The sequence below is a fragment of the Physeter macrocephalus genome, chromosome 9 (genome assembly GCF_002837175.3).
Source record: "Physeter macrocephalus isolate SW-GA chromosome 9, ASM283717v5, whole genome shotgun sequence".
Taxonomy (NCBI): Eukaryota; Metazoa; Chordata; class Mammalia; order Artiodactyla; family Physeteridae; genus Physeter; species Physeter macrocephalus.
In genome coordinates this window covers 3,951,841-3,960,703 of record NC_041222.1, presented here as the reverse complement: position 1 = coordinate 3,960,703, position 8,863 = coordinate 3,951,841, and the positions used below count along the sequence as shown (strand labels likewise).

Here is an 8,863-nt window from a genome sequence, read left to right as displayed (position 1 = left end):
CAAGAGGGAAGAGATATGGGAACATATGTATATGTATAACTGATTCACTTTGTTGTAAAGGAGAAACTAACACACTATTGTAAAACAGTTATACTCCAATAAAGATGTTAAAAAAAAAATACCTTCGTAAAAATGAATTACAGAACTTGCTGTGTAAAAAGTACCTACACAAACATTTTCTCAAACAGCTCTGATGCAAAGTATCTAATATCTTTATTTATAAACTACCCAAATCTTGCAAATTATGTTTACTTTATTTTACACATTTCACTTTCACATTTCCACATCTGTCAATGCCATCTATCTTAAAAACAGTTTGCTTCCGACTTCAGAGATGAGCACTGAGCAGGTGAACACATCACTCCTTGAAACTATTCAACATTTTTAATGTTTAGTCTTCTAGGCTGCCAAATTATACAAGGAAAAGACCTTTAAGGAAGGATGAATTTCATGTTAAATCTAGTGCTGAGAGCCCTAATTTAGTTAATAACTTGAACTGATAAAATATTTATCAAAACAAGACACTGCATCTATTTTTTTCTTAATGGCCACCTGTTTGGAAATGCTAATTCTGTGGGTTAGGATACCATGGGCCACTGGGTAATAGGAAACTAGTAGCAAATACTCTTTCCTTATTTAGTTTTCCAAGATCATCCTGAAATGCTTTACGTTAAAACTAATCAGTGGGGGGAGAAAAGCCATTTCAGTTTGAACTAAACAAAAAAAATGCTGTCTTTCATATTTTCGCCTACTAGTTTTGAAGTGTTTCAAATTATTCAGGAATATACTTGATAGTTTTAATATCTCATATGTGTTTCTAGGTCTAAGAACACCAGATGTTTTAATATAATTAATGCTGAGAAATTTAATTTCTAGTAGAAATCAAATAAATACCTTTGAAAGAAAAAAAAAATTTGCCAAATTCTCCTTCTGCTATGTGTCAGATTCTAACTTTCTAACAGGAAAATTACAAACTGAACTTTCCTGGTAAGATATAAGAAATGGTTTGACTTTTTAAAATGTTTTTCCTCAATACCACTGTTGATAAATTCTAGATTCCTCAATTATGATAAAGACAAAATAAAATTTTGTCTGAAACACTGAAATGTTTAATTAGTGATGACAAAACTGACCTTTCATTCCTTTCAAAGGCACTTTGTAAATGTTTACCTAGAAAATATTTTTATAATTATCAAAAATGATAGTCTACTATCTCTATAATTTATTTTTTAAAAAGCATCTAAATGACCCATAGCAAGCTAATAATATATATTGATGTGTAAAACTTGCAGGTTTATACTAATACATGCCATAGTAACTTACTTGAAACTATGGAAGTTTTAAATTGCTAATAACATTTATATTTAACAGTAAAGTAAGTATCCATCCTAAAGATACTCCCAAAACATCTCAAATTGAGATAAAATGGCTTAAAAAGCCCATACCTCTAGATATATAAAGGACTACTTAAGAAACACATTCAAATTAAATTATTTGTATTAAGTCATTTCATTTACTAATTGAAGAATAACAAGATAAAGCATAGGAGTGAGAAATGCTATATTAGAGAGGAGACCTTAAACAGATTTTTACTCAAGTAATTTTTCAGGCTATAAGTTCCTTGTAATGCATACTAACTCATAAAACAGGAAGAGTAATAGACACCTCTTATATGATGCAAATTAGAAATTGCTTTATTAAAGGCAAACTGCTTATCACCTAAGTACTTTCATTTTCTTAGTCCACCATGATATTATGCACTCGGTTCAGGACTATGAAACTTGATTTTAAAATGTCAGAGTAAGGTTTATGCCCCGTTCACTACTGTATAATAAAAAAATACAGTATTTCACAATTCTCTTTATAAAGATGTAAACATTAGGGCTCAGGTTTGTTAATTAAAACATTGTTTTCATTTTAGTTCACCCATGTGAGAAACTTAAGCTACTGAAATGGACTGTAACAGTACTTCTCAATTCAGAAACCTTAAAAATAATTAGTTTTGGACTTAAAAAATTATATTTAAAGCATCATAGGTACAATTTAGACCTTAACCTATAAAACTAACAAACAAAACCAATGAAAATAATCTGTAAGTTCTAAAACTCAGCATTCAAACATATGAAAAGGACTGGAAAAAAGGAACTAAATTACAATGTTAAAGACTATTATACGTGCTTCAGTATATGTTATGAAAGATATATGACCCAAGTTTTACTTCTAAAATCCACTATGGGGTTGAACTCAGTTTTTTAATAAGTATGAGATTTAACTTTCAATGTCTTCTATTAGATAATTTTCTATTTTAACTAATATAACCAATAAAGTTTTGCTACTTTAGTGATGACTACCTGAAAAATACTTTTTTTGAGATAGAACTTAATTACTCACTTCTCCCTATCAAATAATGGCCACTGGATAAATTTACCCTTCATATTATCAAAGTCTTTAGCCTTTTGGTTATTCTGATTATAAGAAGACATTCTGTCAGGAAATTTTTGGTTTTCATGCATCTACTTCTATTCAGATAATTTATTTCTTGGAAGAGCAGTACTCTAGAACTGCATTGTCCAGTAGAAATATAATGTGAGCCACAAGTAATTTAAAATATCTAGTAGTTGGGAGGGAGGCTCAAGAGGGAGGGGATATGGGGACATATGCATGCATATGGCTGATTCACTTTGGTGTACAACAGAAACTAACACAGTATTGTGAAGTAATTACACTCCAATAAAGATCTATTAAAAAAAAAGAAAAAGTAAAATATCTAGTAGTCACATTAAAAAAAGAAAAACAGGTGAAATTGATTTTAATAATAATTTATTTAACCCAATTTATCCAAAATATCATTTCAACATGTAATCAATATAAAAATTATATTTTAAATTCTTTTTTTTGGGACTAAGTCTTGAAATCTGGTGTGTACTTCACACTTATAGCACATCTCAATTCACACCAGCCGCATTTCAAGTGCTCAACTGCCACATGTGGCTACTGGCTAGTGTTGGACTGTGCAACTCTAGAGTACTTAAAATTATAAAGTAATACTCAAAACTAATTTTTATTAAGAATTTGAGGTCAAAGTTACATCTACACTTAGGAAGGTTTTCATAAAACTAAAAAGCCTGATGATCATAAAGATGTAACTTAACATTTATGAGACTAGGTGCAAAACATTATTTTAAATTTTCAGCTGGCTTTATTTTACTACATGCTTCCTTTTTCCATCAATAGAAAATGAAACTTCAACACAGTCCAACCAAAACAATAAACAATTACTTATTATAATAAGATCTTATTGTAAGTTTATTTATCATTATTTGATATTGCATACAATGTGGAAATTCTATTTCTGAATATAAAATTCTGTGTAAAGAAAAATGCTTTCCCTCCCAAGAGAACTTTTTTGACTTTTTTCAAACTGGAAGACACAGCAAACTACAAAAGCAGAAAATGAATTAATGAAAACATATGAACAAAGAACAAGTCTTCTTACATGTCAGGTTAACAGTAATAACAGATCAGGAGTAACTCAAAGAATCCACTAATGAACACGACTGCAATTAAATCCTCAAATAGGCGCCAATTTCAATTATAACATCTACTTTTTCTAAACACGTCTGGAATGTACGTTTAACATTTTGTCCTTCTAGCTATTTTCCAAACTCTAAAAATTTGGAAAACATCAATCTCCAAATCAACAAAATTGCAATATTGAAAGATGGTCTTTGACAGGATGTAATGGCCTCGATTTCTTCAAGAACTGAATGTGGAAGTAAAAAACATAAGAAAGGGATGTTATGTTAGAACAGTGGTGTAGCTTTTTAGACAGATAAAAGAATCCATGAAAGCTTCTTAATGTTTCGAGAAGCCACAACTAAATTTGTATGTTTAACTATAAACAGGCTGCACAAAGCTAACTAAAATACTTCTTTCTTTGCTTTTGGGTATAATTATATCAATTGAGTGTAGCAACATTAACTTTCTCAAGTTAATCAAAAGTTCCTATTGGAACTTAAAAGTCTGACTAATACAAAAATAGAAAAAAGATCACTTAAGCACTTTATTTGGGATACAAAGTCATTCTAACACAGGTTAGGGTTATGGTTAGGGTAGGAATTAAAAAGAAGTGGCCTAGCTAAGGGGAGAGTAGGAATTAAAAGGGAACTAGGTAGTTATTTAAAAAAAAAAAAAAAAAAGAGGGTGGGAAGCATGAAATTAGATCTACTTTATGTCAGTGATTACTTGAGGCTATTTTGATGTCAAGGTTCTATCTGCCGGTATCTTAAACTATTCTGTGATTCCAAGGATGGAAATGACAGCTACCCCCATCTTCTTCCTTCCTGAAAGCTAAGAACAGAGAAAAGTAGAGCTGCTTCTGAGAAACAAAGATGCTTTCTACCATTCTTCTAAGATGGTGGAAGAGTCTCCTTAAGAGGCTTCCCCAAGAAGGAAAAATGAAGGAGGAAAAGAAAACCATAGCACAATTCCCTGGCTGTTTCAACGCCATTGCTCCGTCACAACCACTGTGCAACCACTCTGGTCCGGCCCTCTCCCTCCCAGGAGGTTAAGCCCTCCCAGGGCATTGTTTAGCCGGGGTCCCTATTTACCACTCAGATCGCCTCCACCATTCCTGCTTTAGGATCTCGGGGAGCCCCAGGGCAGAAAGCCGAAAAGCCAGGAGAGGACTTGGTTTCGAGGACCTCCTCCAACCCCATTCTTACTAAATGGTGTAGAAAACGGAGAGGAAAGCCTGGTCTTTGCTTGCACGGGTTCCTTAGGGGCAGAAGCGTCCCCTCGGCCGGTGTCGAGCGGAGGTGGCCATTAGCGCCGGGCGCTTGGTACTGAAAAAGCCCTACCGGGGCGAGGGGCCTCCACCGGCCCGAGACTCTGGGCCCGGTCCGGGTGTCAGGTGCGGCCCTCGGTTCCCTACCCTCGCGGCACCGGCGACGACAACACACAGACCCCGGGCTGAGACCGGTCACCCGCCCGACCGCCGGGGACCTGGGACCCAGGCTGGCCCCGAGCCGCATCGTGCCCGCCCCCGCCCTACCTGAGGGGGACCGGGCGGGGTCGCTAAGGGCCGCTCCCGGGAGCCCCGCGACCGCGCGGCTCGGCGACGGAGGCGCCTCGTCTCGCCGGGGCAGAGCTCGGCGGCGGCTTCACGGCCTCAAACTCCATCGGGAGGTACAGGGACAGCCCCGTTAGCGGCGGCGGAGGCCGCGACGGGGCTTCCTCCTCCCTCCGCCTCCGCCTCCTTCTCCTTCTCCTCCTCCTCACCAAGGAGGCGGACCTGGAGGGATCCCGACCTACTTCTCGCGAGAAGATACTCCCCACCTCACGCGAGATCACGCCTGACCGGGAGTTGGGGAGGTGGAAGGGTAGTAGCCCCCGCCCCCTGGACTGCGCATCAGTTTTCCTCGGGTCTACAGAACCACCGCTTCACGTGACTAGGGAGCTCTGGAGCACTGTGGGAGGTGCTGTTAAGAGGCTTGGGCAAGCCGAAGGGCTTGATGGGAAACTCCCTGTACATTCATATGCGCCTCGAGCCAGTCTCCTAGACACCGGTTTGAGCCAGTGTCTGACTCCCACTGTGGAAGGCGTGGTATGGATTGAGCATAATCTGAGGCATCTGTATTATACTGTACTCACTCTCCCATAATTAAATGCTGACAGGATCCCTTAGTCTCTCCACATAGGGGCCAAGCAATCTCCCTATTTTATTAAAAAAAAAATTCGTTTGCCTGGCACTAACGCCTTATCTCTTTGTTAAAGAGAGAATTCTGGGCTCTTCAGAAGCTGGCAGGGATAAAAAGTCAATCACAAATTCTGGCGTCAATATCTCAATAAATATTTGTTGAAGGATTTCTTTTCATAGTAAACTGCAAGGTAGAATTTATTGTTTTTATAGATGAAGAAGCAGGCTGGGAATAGGGATCAGGGAAATACATTAGTGGACTATATTACGTGCCAGGTCCTGAGTTACGTAATAAAATTTTTAATTTTACTATTTTGTTTCACATGCTCATCAAAATAATCCTAAAAGGCAGATACTATGTACTCTGTTACTGATGAGATACTGAAAAACACAGGTTAAGAAAATGGCCATGAATTTTAATTAAACTCAAGTCACTTTCCAATGTGAAACCGGATGTCCAACAAAAGCAAATTAGAAGACATATGGAAAAGTAGTTTATAAACTATAATGAGTTTAAATATATATATACATATGGTTATTACTACCCAGATGGCAGGAAAACATCGGTGTTTTTAAAAAATATATTCATTGGCCACATCAAAGATTTTCTTACATGCATTTTTATCCCTTTCAGTCACTTCTCTTTATGAAATATATGCCAACCCAATAGAAAGGTTCCCAACAATGATTCATTTGGTTCACTGTTTTCCATTCAACTAGTGATGAATATACACATATCTTTTTTCCATTCCACTGGACAGTGGTATGTGATAAGGTGATAAGATTTTTCAAAGGTGACCTGATCACATTTAAAATTTCAATTCCAATTCTCCTTCCCTCCCTGCTTTACTTTCTCCAACTCCGTTTTCAAGATCTGACAGTACATTGGTTTTACCTGCTTACTGTCTGTCTCGCTCCAGTACAACACAAGTTTCTTGAGAGTAGGGATTTTTGTCTGTCTACCTAACTTCTAATACAGGTATATATTGTAAGGACTCTGTAAATATTTGTTTAATGAATGATTAAATCAATAGCCAGGAAAAATAGTTTCCTTTAAAATTCACAGATTAGACAAAAGACAAAGCTCTCCATTCCCATCTCCACTTTATTATTTCTTATGTAAACATATAGGATAGTTACATCCAGAGAAAAATGGCAAGGATTTTCTCTTACACCAAAGTAACAACTGTCTTTCCAAGATCCTTTATACATAAATCCAGTAAATGAAGAGGCTGAACCAAAACATGCTGCATATTTTTCCCATCATATCAGAAACACAAAGAACTAAAAGTGAATGTTTTCAGTGAATAAATTCAACACTTTACTTTGCCATACCTGCATTTTAAAAAAATTTCATTTTCCTGAAATTGTTTAGACACATCATGCAAACAGACACTCTCCTAGGAATGATTTGAGATCCCTCTGTGCTACCGAACAGGAATAAATAATAATAAATAACAACCATCACTTTCACAAAACACCCCTTCCCCCTAAGCAAAAATCTCAAAGTGCTTACAAAAAATTTCACGAGAATCTTACAAGGCACACATAAAACATAAACATAGTACAACCATAATTTTTTCAAACATCAAAGATAGATACCAATTTCTAAAAAAAACAGTTTATTACTATTCTTTTACTCTCCCCTCCCATCTCCATCCCTCCCCCACAAAATTTCATCCTAGGAAGAAAAAATAAGAAAAGTACTTCAATCACAAACTATTTCTGAAAGGGAAATGTTCTCATGCCTACAAATGGCCAATCATAGGTCAAATGGGAAAGAAAATTGAGCGCTGTGCTATCAAATTCTCCAGTGGAAGAAAAACACTCTTTAATTTGGAAAAGTTCTGTCTCCAATGGAGTACTAAATAGCAACATTCATAAAGATGCAAAACTCTCCTCACTTGCTTTTCCCTCTGTTCTCAGAAACTCAGGAAGATTTAAATACAAAATCATAGAATTTTAGACCTGGAAATGATCTTACAAATTATCAAGATCAAAGTTGTTATTTTACATATAAATTTAAGAAAAGCTCAAGGAGAGGTGACCTACCCAATGTCACTAACTAGTGACCTGGGAATTATGAAGTTGTTTTTCTTATCTAATACGAGAGCTGGATTACTTAAAATCTCTCCCAGAGTTAAAAATCTATAAAGAACATATTATTCACAGAAGTATCACAAAAAAGATATTTAACATTTATAACAATCAACATGTGATTCATCACAAAATTCATTAAATGGTACAAAGTATATTACATTTTAAAATGTGGAAGGGCTTCCACAGACACTAAACGTAGCAGAAATTCTAAATAAAGCTGAGGTGAGTAGAGGAGGAACAGAACATCTTGAGATAAGATGTATCCAGTCAGGCTTCTTTACAAATAGTTCCTGTGTTTTAGAAAATATGATTTGCCCTGCACTATATTTTAATCTTGTTACAACAACAAAAAGTTTTGTGTTATATGTGGACAGGGATATTGGAGAGCAATGGCTCATAACACAATTTGAAATATTGCTCTCAGTTAAATAACCACACAGTCATGGTTTTGCTTCTGGTACATTTCTGGAAATACAGAATACAACTCTAGGGAGGGCTTCTTTCTAGTGTAAATTTGTGCTGTGCCGTACCCTGCTACCCTTCCTGTTGGTGTGGTACTCTCTAGGGACCTAAAATCCCAGCACCCGGCCCTCTGCCCCAAGTAAATCCGGATGCGGCCATTACTGGTCAGATTTATTCCAGGCCTGAGTGCATTCTTCTTCTCTTCTCATATATTGGAAAGTTTCTTTGCCTGCAGGATCTCAGTTCCCTGACCAGGGACTGAACCTAGGCCACAGCAGCGAGAGCCCAGAATCCTAACCACTAGGCCACCAGGGAACTCCTGGGCAAGCGTGATCTGAAGGAAAGTGTGGGAAACCTCACCTGTCGGTCTCTGTGTGGGAGATGACTGTGCGGAATCCCTCCTGTGACTGTGGGCCGCAGTCTATTCCACATAGTGAGGTCGCCCGTGTGTGCATGGTTGTGGCACAGGAAGAGGGTATGCTGATTCCAAGCATTAAACAGTATCTTTTTTTTTTTTTTTTTTTGCGGTACGCGGGCCTCTCACTGTTGTGGCCTCTCCCGTTGCGGAGCACAGGCTCCGGACGCGCAGGCTCAGCGGCCATG

General features: G+C 37.3%; 1 protein-coding gene and 1 pseudogene across 3 annotated transcripts in view; one reads left to right on the top strand and one right to left on the bottom strand.

Annotated features, from left to right (window-relative positions):
* Positions 1 to 5,271, bottom strand: part of RC3H2 (ring finger and CCCH-type domains 2) — a 47,776-nt gene extending 42,505 nt beyond the window's left edge. For all 3 annotated transcript variants that reach the window (XM_007128908.4, XM_028493551.2, XM_007128910.4), the window contains exon 1: positions 5,054 to 5,271. The gene's annotated coding sequence lies outside the window, so the exon portion shown is untranslated. The remainder of the gene's footprint in view (positions 1 to 5,053) is intronic.
* Positions 3,722 to 8,863, top strand: part of LOC112065500 (liprin-alpha-1-like) — a 7,193-nt pseudogene continuing 2,051 nt past the window's right edge.